Raw genomic sequence first — 14,177 nt, 5'->3', positions numbered from 1 at the left:
TTATTTAGTTAGTAAATATGTACTATGTATTGGGCTAAAGATCAATTTTTGCAACCGTCAATTTGCAATTTTGGAGAATTGATATTTACTTAATCTTTGCGATTGGTTAAGTCATTACTTTGTTGCATCAGGTATCCCCGAACTAATTGATTTATCTGAGAGGAAATCTAATATAGTGGAGGCGGCCAAAGGCTCAGTTAACCCGATGAAAAACCCAAATGTTATCATTCTGGCTATCAGAAAATTCTATCTTAGAAATTTATATAGATTGCTTTGGACCTTTAATATCGTATATTTTAAACTTGAAATAATTTCAACTTCTCTTGAACGATTCGTGCTACTTGTCTCATTCCATTTTTAAGCATTTTAGAGAGATAAAGTAAGAAACGGGATTGATTTACAATAATCCGCGTTGGAAAACTATTTTCGCTCTTGTAAAAACACTGATACATTTGGAAAAAAGGCTTTTAAAAAAAAATTTTTGTAAAAATGTTTACAAAAAAGATTTTTTAGGGTTAATTAATTTTTCCTCTCTATTGGTCTGGGAATTCTCTACAATGAAAGAAAAGTCTATTAAATGGAAGACCAGAAAATTAGCCGATATATTTTTGTATATCTTTGGATAATGGAACATAAACATTCTATCAAATCTGGTGGCGCGTTTGGAGTCAATTTAATTAAGGATTTTTTATTCCGTTTGTAAATTGAATGTAGAAAACTCTTTTTGAACAGTTTTTGTGTGTGTGATGAAAGGCATCTTTTTCTCACCGGTTTCAAAAATTCATTATAACTATGAAATTGGTCTGGAGTATGTCACTATTTGGAAAAGGAGTGGTGATTCTTTTATCTTGAATGAAAATTTAGTTTTGTCATTTGGAAGAAAAGTTTAGGAGTGCTGAGCGATGGATGTTGGGGCACAAATTTTATTATTATATTATAAAATTATAATTAGGCTGTTTCAGGCTGCAGATTGGTATCTTGCTAATGCGTAAAATCTGTTTGACTACTGAACGGCCATTTTTCAGTACCCAGTCCAACCGAGAAAAATAATAATAAATGGGAATGGTGATTTTGGCCCTCCAATCATTTTAAATCTTATAGTTGTAAGTTTCATGACATACTAGTAAATTCACTCCGGAGTACCAGAATCATGTGTAGACTTATTTAATATTCTTAATGGAACATTTTTCAAAAAAACAGTGTTTCTCGCGTTTTTTCATATTAGACTGTCTATTGTGCCGTTTTTCTATTTTGCAACAGTCTAATTAATTAAATGAAAATGTAAAATGTCCCTATTTTGTATATCCTGTCGCCGTCATTTGTTAGGTAAATTAGACATCTCTACGGTTGGGGGGAAACTGCGTTATTTGGATATACGAACAAAAAGATATTTATTAATGTAAAGATTTGCATTCTATGAGAAACCATATCCAAGGTGTTGTATTTGAACAGAAATTGCCGAATGCAGTTGTTGTCAGATTTAAGAGATTTTAAATTGACTTTTTAAATCGAGAAATATAACACGAATTTGTTTTCCTTAGCATTTTTGTATGCAAATCAACGTAGATAAATCTTGGTCTTCTTAATTTTCTTTTGCACGAAATAAAGCATGCACACAAAAGGCTCGAAATATGAACATTTGCAGAGCCGTTAAAATAACGCAATGTAGAGTATTTAGGGACGTAATTTTATAGTAATATTTTTAAGATGATTAGGGATAAAACACTCACACAACTCACATCGCCATTTGCCAATTACTTTCATCTATATAAGTTTTAATGAAATATTTTGCATAAGAAATATAGCATAATATTTATTAGCGTTATAAAAATAATGTGAAATAGTTGTTTTGAGTAATGGAAGAAAGGGAAAGAGAGAGTTTAAAGTAAACTCAATTGCACCCTACATCGAAAAATATTTCCATCGTATATTATAGCGTGAATTATAAAGTAAATTAAATTCCTGATGACCTCCATCAGAAATTGAAAAGGTGAATCGTTGTGAATTCGCGACGAAAAGTGGCAACGAAGATTATAAGACTAGTTTTACGCAGGGTACGGAACAGCTAGCGGTTTCATCATGTAAAACATCTATTATTAAAATGTTTAAATTTTCTTTAAGAATCTCATGAATTCTGACATTGCAGCAGATGCTGCGTGTGTTTTTGTTGATCAAACTAACGAGGGAATTTTCACGTTACTCAGTCCGGCTTCACCGCTAAAAGAACAGCGGCCTGGTTATAAGCTCATTAGAAAGTACTTCTATTCTAGGTGCATTAGTATAACTTGTTTTTAATGATTTTTACTGGTAAATTACACTATTTTCCCTAATGGGTGTTACTGACCCACTTGAATGAATGTTTTTGAATACCTATTATAAATTATGCAATTGTATTCCAACATAAGTGAAATCTTTCAATGCCATTCCGCCTGCTCCTTCACGCCAACACCTTTGAATACTACTGTTCAAAAGGTTCCCGAAAATTTTGAATAGCGCACCTCAAGTTGGTTATTTTTTATTATGGTTCAAGGTGTTGTGTTTGCAAAAACTTCCCAAAATCCCGACTTTAACGACTTTGTTGATATCTTGTTTTTCTGATTAGTTACGGCTCTTTGTGTGAAGGAGTGTTCGTTGAGTGCGGTGAAAAAAACGGATCCGCGGAAGTTAGCTCTTTGAAGGAGCAGCGTTGTTCTGTGAAATTCTGCGTGACACTCAGCAAATCCTTCATGAAAACTTTTGAGTTGATTACAAAGGCTTATGCAGAGATGCTATGAAATGAACCTTGTTTTATAAATGGTTCATCCGGTTCAAAAAGGGGTGGCAATCAGTAGAAGAGGTCGAGATTTCCGGAAGAATATCAACGACGACCCCCAAAAAAGAGGGAGTGAACGATCTCGTCCTTGCAAATTGACATTTGACTGCCTAGACTCTTGCGAAAGAGTGTAGTATTTGGATTAGTTCCTTCGATGAAATCTTGACTTAAAAATGGAAGTTGCAACGAATCTCCTTAGAATTTATGCCTCACCTCTCATTACAGCAGACCAGAAACAACTTCAAGTTTAAGCCTGTCAGGAGCTCTTTGTTCGAGCTGATGACGATTGAACCTTTTTGTACAGGGTCATAAGAGGTGACTAGTCATGGATTCATGGATATGACATAAAAAAAACTGAAATATTTACAATAGATTATTGAAACACCCCCTCACCCTAAAAAATCTCTACAAGTTCGCTCGAATGTCAAGGTGATATTCACTGTTTTTTATGCAAAGAATATTCGTGAGCAACGGGTGCTTGACGAATACCTACCTTAATGCCAGTCAGTCAAAACAGAGTACTATAAGGAGGTTATCAAGGCCTTACAGAGAGAGAATCGAACGAAAACGGCCCGAACTTTGGAGGAGCGGCGACTGGTTTTTTTCACCATGACAACACACCGGCTCATTAGTCTCTCAAAACTTGTGTGTATTTAGCCTATATAATGGCCACTGAGCTACACCACCCACCCTACTCAACAGACCTGGCCACATGTGACTTTTTTCTGTCCCTCAAACTAAAAACCCAGCTCAAAGGAAAAAGATTTGCCACCATGCCAGAAATAGAGAAAAATCGATGGAGGAGTGTTCCGCTGGAAGCGTACCAGGACTATTTTAAAAAGTGGAAACACCGCTGGGATGAGTGTATACGTTGCCGAGGAAGCTATTTTGAAGGGCACCGTAACCAATAATACGTTAGTGAAGTTTTGTAATGGACATGTTTCGGAACAGAAACAGCTCGCATGCCATGTAAGCATCTGGAGCCTTTATCTATCTACCACGATTAAATCGAAATAAAAGTTTTCCATCATTAATCAGGTTATTAATCTTTTTACCATGCATCAGCCACCTATAAGATACTTTCCATCACCTTTCGTGTCAAGGTAACTCAACTCTTACCAAAGTTCTAAGAAGTTTTAATGAGGTGTCACGGAAAATTAGACTTAAAATCAATGTCCAATAGTAACGTGTAGATAGTTACCACTTACCACTCAGGTTTGTTAAATATGGTATCGCATGTTGACACTTTTTCGTATTTATGTACAGGCAGCAGTAATATTGCGTCTGGCAGTTCTGGATTCATTTCAAATTTACAATCTTGTATTTAGGATCAAGTTGACTAATCTTTTATGATTTTAATGACTCTAGTTTATGAACCCGCAGAAGGTAATTTTAATTAATACTTCACAGGTTTCTGTGTCATATTTTTTATGTTAAAAACTCATTTTCTTATATCCGTTGTTGTTGACGTGAATTTCTTGGCGTAAATATTCCTTGTGAATGTTTCTCCCATCCATGACGAATTTGAAATTTGTTTGCTACTTATCAATTTTAAATGTTCCTTCCTCTGGATTTCGAACAACATTTATTCTATTATATCCACTAATTAGTATGAAATTCTCCTCTTTGGAATAATGTCTTCACCGCCAGGTCTTTTTTTCTCGTTGGTTTATACTTCATGGCAATCCGGAGGAGGGCATTTTAATGAAAAACTGGAAATGTTGGTAGATTGTAATACATATCAAGCGTGATCATATTCATATACGTTGAGGCATTTGAATGGGGTAAATAACTTAGAAATATTAATCGGGAGATAAATTACTTTTTCATTATTGGATTATAGTATTTATTCACATCAGCCTCAATTTTAGCAAACTTACCTCTAAAAGCAAGCTGAGCATATACTTCAAAGGTTTTATGCATAATTTTTTTATTATATTAATAAATTAGACGTACTTAGATACTACTAATAGCACTTAGAGAGTAAATAGTAATGTTAAAAAATCAGAGTTATTAGTTATGATTAAATCCACATGTTCCACAAAGTTAACTTAGTCAAATTAAGTCATTTTACCCTTGATTTGATTCTTGAATTTACAACTTCTGTCATGCTGCTTTGAATCTTGCAGCTTTATTACCATGGTTTCTAAGAGGATATGAAGTCTTTTCTTGAGGATTGATATTTGCTTACTTTGCATCGTCATGGAAGAGCGAGCGGAACAAGAGGCTTCCGCGGATTCCATTCATTCAGAGGCGGAACACGTACGTTCGTGCACCTATCAGTCGTTTTGCAGGACGTGGTCTCGCAAATCCTTCATCAGGGGGTGAGCCAATGCAGAAACAAGATAACGCGACGAAAACGGATCTCAGCCATTCAGACACAAAATTCATGCCTTCTGCTGGGAATTATAATCATAGAAAACCATGTCAAGGCAAGGGTTTGTTTCTGAAACCTGCGGGTTTAGGTTAGTGAAGGGGAAATGGCGTTTCCAATTTCCCAATGAATAAAAGCGGTGGAATTTTGAATGGAATTCAAATTATGCATGAAGCATCCACAAGATTTACGCATACATCATTAAAATAATATTGCCAAGTAAGGTATAAAAATGACAAAGGAAACACTAAGAGACTAATTTAAGCATATTTAATTTTAAAATGGGGGATCGAGATCGTATGGTGGCTCGAACCCTGAGGGTTTGGGTTTTAATCCCGGAGGTGGCAGGGCATATAAGTGGTATCCAAATCCCTAATTTGCGTGCTATATGGAGAAAACTCTATGTGGTGCACGCTATTTTTACGGATTTTACGTTAAATTTTAGACCCCATGGCGCCTTTCATTAATGCAGTAGGCTAATCCCGACGCCGGGTTTCTCTCTACCCTTCCTTAATCCAATGAATATATACCTCCCAACCAAATTACCCTCCTATCCCTAATTGCACAAATAACCTTGTCTTACCTATCATCATCTTACGTATTACCTACAACTGAACAAAATTGAAAACATGTTCCGGACTCTGCAATACTATTCTCAATCATGAGATTAATTATGTTTTCAATCATTTTTTATTGCTGTTGGCCAGAATTTCACGCTTTTTTTCTGTTTCGTTATTTATAATGTCTCTGGAACCATTATAATCCGCGCTAAATAGGATTCATGTGCCAAAATAAGATTTTGATTCGCTAAAGTAAATGAAATAGGTATTAAAAGGTATTAGCTTTGATGAATCGCTTAGGAAGTACACGCTGATATTAAATAGGTTCCCGGAATACGACTATAATTTAAACTAAAAACTGAGAACATTGTTTGTGAATCAAAACAGTAATTTTAGTTACTATTAATTACAAAATATCAACATTATTGAATGTAAAATTATAATGAAATTACCTTGGATGAGCAAATTGATAGGTCAACTTCAGCCGATGTTGCTGTGGTAGCCTTTAATTGGTATTTAAGTTATATTAACAAGTGAGCCCCAGGTTGAATCCCGGTAATTCACTTGAGTGTTCAGGCAACACCCAGCCATGTGAAAATCTGTGTATGATATATTCCTGGGAAATGGTACCTTATTAAATGGATCCCCCTTGGGTAAATGTATAGTATAAAAATATAAATACATTATTCACGCAATTGATTTAGTTTGTGATCGGTGCTAAACTCATCAATCGAAACCAAGTTTCAGGTTTAAAAATGATAATTTTGGATCACTTCGCTGCTTGCCTACCATTAAAGGTTACCCTTTGAATAACAAGTTTTTCTTTCTGAGTGCGGAAATTTCACCCTCCATATTGTCTCATATTAGGCTGAAAACCTATCTCGTAGAATAATAATTTCTGCTCGTTTCCTTTCAATTAAAACAAACCTTCTAGTTGATTAATGTACTGATGATAATTAACCATTAAAGTTATTCTCATATTATTTTCTTAATTATCATTTGGGCTTGCTTTTCAATTGTTTCCCATGGGCCCATTGGAAAGTATTAATTTTCTCAGGCGAACAAACATTCATGCCTAATAAGCCTGAATAACTAGGTTAAAAAAAATAAAGCGTGAACAGTTTTGCGTAAAAAATATAGCATAAACACCCAGGCTCATTGATCTTAGAATTAATTAGCCTGTGTGTGTATTTTAATAAGAGTGGCTGCATTTGCACAAAACCTCCAAAGATGATGAATTTGGGTAAAGTCATTTCGGAGAACCCATTCTTTCTAACTATTCCCACGATCTGCAATCGCAATGGGGAACTTAAACGTCTATTGTGAATAGTGGTTATTTTGATGAATCTTGATACAGAAACAGCAGTAACGCTAATTAGAAGGGTAGGCTTGTGATATACGTAGATTTATCCTTCACGTTCCCCGTCGCTGAATCGAAGCGAAGTTACAACGAGGGTATAGAGGATTGGAAGGCAGAGACGATTTTTTTTGTAGTTTAAGAAAGAAAATATCGCCGTAGATACAATATTTATTACAATTTTATTGGAAAACCTGAAAAGCCGTTAATGATAATAAGATTTCATATAGAACTTCAACTTATTTACCTGCTTATCTTAACTGTTTTAGGATGGGATTATGAAATTTCCATGTAACTCACTCCCTTAATTTATTCTAAAAGGCTGCTATTTAATTTTTTGCGTGATGGTTAAGTGAAACGCAGTTTTGTAGGCGTTGAGGGAGAACTTGAGTTGTTGATATTTTTTGAGACCCATCAAATGTAACTTTCTCTCCTTTTCCTTTTGCTTACTTTAACTTTTAACTATCTAAGTATGCAATCAGTTTCACCCTTGTCTAAATGATTCCACTATAATATGGGTCTAATAGGAAACTAATCCAGATAAAACCGTGAAAGGTGACCAATCTCTTTATTTTATGGTAAAATATGATGTATAGATAATCATATAAAATTCACAAACATATAGCTTTCGATTAACATTGGAGCATCAGCGCAATATCAAGGCAGTATTAGAGTAAAGAGGTTGTTTGTGTCTTTTAGTGGCTTAAAATGTTGATGAACGTAGTTTTAGTATTAGAATTGACTATCATTATAATGGGAAGGAGGAAAGGAAGACGGATAGTGGTGTTTTGAAGGAAGGAGCACGATGAGAGCGAGAGATAAAGGATTTGAGGAATTTACCACATGAAAGACGGTGTCTATGGAGCTTAGTGGAACATTTAATATCGCCCGTGAGTAGAATTTGCATTACTAGATGAGAAACTGTTTTCAAAAGGATTCAACTAAGACGCAAACCTTTGGAGACCTATCAATGAAATGGACTAGATTATTTCCATGTTAAGGCGAAATGGCTAATGTATCCTGACATTTCGACGATAATATCGTGGTATTAGTGATTTATGATCTTATTCTTGCAACATCTCAGTCAACATTACTGGCATTTACGCTATAAAAAGCATAAATGTGCTAATTTTATTCTTAATTTCTTGTGATTCCTTGTGTGTATATAAAGTTAGTTTAATAGTTAAATGTGTAGCAATTTGTTTCAAAACTGGTGTAAACTATCACTGTCTTTTCGAATATAAATACTTTAGTTTTCATAATTCTAAATTTTAAAAAAGTATTTTTATGAAATATTTGACGTGTTTATAACAGTTTTATTAGTGAAAACTGCATGTGAAAAATGCAATGAAACTTTGGAAAGGCATAAAAATGTTTTCAGACTGAGAATCACTCCAAAAAGGAAATAAATTAAATACCCAGAGAAAGATAGAATTAGAATTCGAGTAAAATAATTATTTCTTACGACTACTTTCACTTGCTTGAATATGTACTCGCGTTAGGGCTTCACTGAAAATGGTCAAAGGAGATTTGAACCTCGCTGTGCCCGAAAACGAACGAACGCAACCAAGAAATATACTTTCCATGTCTCTTTTGTTGATAAAATTTCATTTCAGAAAGCTCATTTTCGACACTCGTCATCAACAGGATAATATTTTTTAGGCATTACGTCGAACATAGAGCATCGTGGCACATGAAAATAAATACCCTCGATCAATCTCACGTAGATATACGAGCACCACTCTTTCATAGCTTCCCGTTTAGCGTATGGTTCCTCCAAATCATCATCACGGGTGGATATTTCTGAGCACGTGAATGGAGAAATTCGGGTATTTCGTGGTTCTATCTCCACTTTCCACTCCCATTCCGCTTTTCGCGACCAAATGTCTTCATGTCCTCAAAGGAGGAGGAAACGTCTTCCTCCCCGCCCCCACGATAGCCCATCGAGCCATCTCGTCTGTCGCCTTTCACCCTGTTGCCCCACTTGAGGGCACTCATACGGATGCGACACGGACGCTTGGTCCTCCTCCGTGCTCGCCGTCGCAAAGCGAGAGAAGGAAAGAGAGATGGGGGAGGAAAACACGAGATCCGACCTTCACTCATCCTTCCTCGTCTTTTCTTCGAGCAGCAAACACATACGCCCTCAAAGTCATCCACAGACCGGAGGTAGACGGGATCGAATAAAGGCGGACCCGGAGATACGAGGATGAATACTGTCACAGAATTCCTTCGAGTTTCACCGAGGAAACGAGATAAAGTACAAGATGCCTTGTATGCCTTGAGCGAGCTAAATATTTACCGGTGCCTATCGACTGAGTGTAGCTTCAACTTACATTAAACTTTTCGCCTTTGGCGACTGTACTTATACCCATATCCCCATCATTATGTCCCATTTTACAATGTGGTCCAATGTTGGGCTGCATGGCCCCTCCCAAACGTGGATGGAGGGTGCGAAGGAATGAGGAAGGGGGGAGTGATCAAACTAGAAAGCGACAAAACTAGAAAGACAAAACTAGAAAGAAAATTATAATAATCAATTTATCATTACGAATACTATTGCGTATTACTTGCATCTTTTATGGCCGATAAATTATGCAGGGGAATGTGACATAGTTGTGGAAAATTAATGTTGATATCTAGTCCGCAACATATTAGAATTTTATTCCTTCTTTATTATCATAAATGTGACTGGAATTGATTTCAAGTCATCTCCATCTCCTGAAGATCATCTTCATAGTGTCACAGATTTTTTGACTGAATTGATCAATATGACACTATTTTTTGATGTAATTTTCAAATACTTCCACGTAACAATGAATTGATCTGCCGATGTTCTATACAAGGGGTTTTCTTGATCAAAGTATAAACGTCCACCCATGTCCTCGCAGTGAGCCACCGAGTGACCTTTTTGGACTTTTTCGACAAATTAACTCGTTCCGAGAGATTTTATGCTATTTGATACACGTTAAAATTAATTATTAGGAATTTAGCTCAAGCATACTCACCAGAATGAAAATTATAAAGACCTAAGAAACATTAAACCGTTGTTCTTTACACACGCTTGTAAATATATTGAGTAGATTTTTCGACGTCCATCTTGTTTTTAATGTCAACAAACCTCAGCAGAAAAGACATTCTTGAAGTGTAGTATTTAGGAAATGATAATACAATAATTTTATGGCACGAAATGGTCTTTTAATCTATCCAAAATTCCCTTCCAAGCTGGGGCTCCCTATCATTTTACACAAAACACCATGAATTCCGTAAAACTTGCTATTTTAAATATACAATCAAAAACATTTACTTATGCTAAAATGGCTTATTTTGTGCTCCTCTTCCAGCTGGAAATAAACTGAGGAGCGAATTAAAAACTTGACAATGTCGACAATGGCATACGGTAAGTCTGTTTTAAGTGAAAAATTGTTTATAAATGGTACAAGCTCTTCCAAGATGGCCGAGAAGATGGCAATAACGAGCCTTGTTCTGGACGCCCTGGCATGTCAACAACAGGTGAAAACATTGAAGTGGTGAAGAAAATTGTTTTTAAAAATCGTCAAATCACTAATATGAAAGTTGCTGATTATGTTGGCATATAGGTTGGCTCGTGTCATGCAATTTTTATGGATGTTTTGGGTTCGGGTGTCAGCGATGTTCGTTCCGAAGATGCTTAATTTTAATCTGAAGAACCGCCGCATGAGCATCGTTCAGGAGCTGTTGAATGACATCAATGATGATCCTGATTTGTTCAAAAGGGTCATAACTGGAGGATAATAACCGGTTATGAGCTCGAGACTAAAGCCCAATTGCCCCTATGTAAGAACCCAGGAGAACCAAGACCGGAAAAAGCACGCCAGGTTCAATCAAATGTCAAGGTTTTGATCACTGTTTTCTTCGATTATCGTGGCGAAGTCTATCAGGAGTTCTAACCACATGTTCGTGCGGACAATAAAGAGTATTAACTTGAATGTATGCGCCATTCGCGCGAAGTAATACGAAAAAAACTTCCGGAATTGCGGAAAAACAATTCAGGACTTTTGCATCACGATAATTCACCTGCTCACTCATTGTTGCTTGTGAGAGATATTTTGGCGACTCACACACCACAATCATGCCTCAGCCACCATATTCACAGCGTTTGGCCACCTATGGATTTTTCCTGTTCCCAAAACTGAAGAGACTTATGAAAGGACGGAGATTTGCAACGATTGAGGAGAGAAAGACCGCATCGCTGGAAGAGCTCACGACTATTCCATAAAGTGTTCATCAGAATTGCTTCGAGGGTTGGAAAAAGCGTTGGCACAGGTATATTATATCTCGGTGGGATAAATTTGAAGGGGACAACTTTAATATTGAAGACTAAATACTTATATATATATTTTTCATATTGACATAAATTCACCTTACTTTTTGAACACACGTCGTATAGCGAGGAGTGAGGAGACTCCCTTATTTGGGAGTGCAGCCATTGGGCTGCCAGGATTTTCTCACTTCAAGAGGTATTCGTGGAGGTGACGGTATTTTAGCCCGACGCCATTATTAAAAAGGTAGAAAAGAGAAAGAAATGATAAGTGATGGAACAACTTCCAATGATGAGTTACATGATCGAAGTCCCTTCTACTATTATTTCCCAATGGTCAATAATTAATCATCGGAAAATTTCTGAACGAAGAGAAAAGATGAACTCAGGCATATTCAAGGCACATTGTGTTTTCTAGCCCCGGATAACGTTTTTCTAATTGTAAGGAAAAAATGTTGGAAAATATTACACGAGTGTGACTCAGCCTCCATTATTACTTAAAGTGGAAGTTCCGATGGAGGAACAGACCCGGTGGAATACCCGAGTGGCCTTTTCCACAGCGATTCGCCGGGAAAGCACAAGATTATACTAGAAGTTCCAAGGTTTATTCACTTAAAAAATGTAGAGTAGTGATAACCTGAGTTGATTTTTGTACCACTTTATGATAGGTAAATTGTACAGTTACGGACATTATAATACTATATTCCTGCTGGAGAGTACTTTTATTAGTTTGAAATCATGTTGCTCTCTGATTCAGATTATTCAGGCATACATGATGGTCATGATAAGTGGTCGCGATGGTCAAATATGGAGTGTAATTTAAATTTTCATATGCGTTCTAATAATAGCAGGTGGGCGAAATAAATATATAGAAAGGATATATAGCTCTCGCTCATGGAGTGGGTATGACTTATTGTATTAATATGTATGACTCTAATATTAATTTTGCATTTTAGTTAGCCTTTAAAAAAATGAAAAAAACATTCATATAGACGAAACCACAGATTTTCCAAGCTCTTCCAAGGACGCAGTCATGCCTCGCGGTCGAATAAGATGTTCTAAAAATGTAAAGTTTAATTGCTCTTCAATGACATTCATAATTTCTTCTGAGTTACCGATGAATAAGAATCTCAAAAACATGTATTGCAATCACCGTTTTTATTAGGCATTTTACCAGTTTCTATCAGTAAATTCTAAAATAGTCTCAGTACCTTTTGTAAGTTGGTCAGCTAACTTAATTCAAAAGGTCCTGATTTCTTGAATCGTTGGAGAGTAGGCATTATGAACTATAAAGTTTCAAGGACCGTGAAGTGGTGTGTAGGAAGTTTGGGTAGGTTAATTTTGCGGGCCGTTAAACTAGGCGTCTGCGATCATTAATAAGGCTGAGATTGAAGGAGTTGAGTTTGAGTTAGAAACTCTTGAGCAATGAAGTCCAAGGGTGGAAAAAAAAAATTTCATAAAAGTTTCGAGATTACGGTTGACGTGTATCGTTAATTTCCCCGTATCAGTGAGAGCGAACCTTTCTCAGCTAATTTCCTGTTGGATGTAGAAAGAATATGAAATATATCTGATTTATCCTGAAGTCAATTGATACAGTATTATTTCTAGGTACATATTAGATTTTAAAAATTATAAAAATAGAAATTCTATGATTTGCAAATGTTTTAAGCTTCCATGTGATGATCTTTGAGTTACAACCTGTTTCAAATGTATTTATAGGAGTTAATTTGGTCATTCCTCGGGAGAAGAAATTATCAGTAGCATACGCGCACCAAACTACTTAAGTTTCTTTTTGTCCCTAGCCATCTTCCTAAGGGTAAGAAAATATTACAAAAATGTTGTATCTCCTTAAGATCAAAGTGAACTTTAGACTGAATGTATTGCATTTTAAACTTAAAAAAATGACAGTTCAAAAATTCTCAATGATTATATAGATAGCCCTGAGATTGATCACGAGATTTTATAATATAGAGTTTCTGCCCAAAGAGGAAGCTATAAATTTGTAAGAACGCTTTTCAACATGCAAGTCTACCAGATATAACTAGTGTAATGGATTAATAGTATTTAACTCAAGTTGTTCATTGCGTTATTTCTGTGTCACCAGTCCAACACTCCTTGAGCATATGTTCCTTGAGGATGCATGCAGACTTATAAGGATCGAATCAAAAGTCTCACTTAAGAAAAATGAGGCCACAAGTTAGACCCAACAAATAAATAGTGGAGGAATAATTAATTAAATTTCCATAATGTGCTTTGAAAACACATTTACAATCTATTTTATTAGGGAGGGAGAAGAATAAAACATAAATTACAATACGTAATTTAATGCACAGTATTTAATGCTTGATGCCACCATCCTGAAATAATTTCTATATTGCATCAAATTTTGAGTTAGTGAGCAGTTATGATAGTATTATCCAGGGTAGTACTATCTCGGTAGTACTATATAAGTAGTCTTTGGGACTGTTACTGCCTCGCCGGCGACCAACTACAAACCCAAAAACTCAAACCTAATTGGGATCATTGACAGTAACTACTGCAGAAGGGTGTTTTGGTTGAGAGTTTGTGGTTGGTCACTGTCGTGGAATTTCTTTTCCCGTAAGCCATCACAAGAAAATTTTTTTTCATTGCAGTTCGATTGGCGCTAACTTATTACGGCTACAGTTTTATTTTATTAATTTACGAGGACTTAGAGTTCAATTTATTCTAAAATAAAAACTAGAAAATGAAATAATTCACCATCTTTGAGCGAAATTCGGAAGTTATTCGGGTAATCT

This window comes from Hetaerina americana, unplaced genomic scaffold (assembly GCF_022747635.1).
Source record: "Hetaerina americana unplaced genomic scaffold, ioHetAmer1.1.p SCAF_3, whole genome shotgun sequence".
NCBI lineage: Eukaryota > Metazoa > Arthropoda > Insecta > Odonata > Calopterygidae > Hetaerina > Hetaerina americana.
This window is presented reverse-complemented; position numbering follows the sequence as displayed.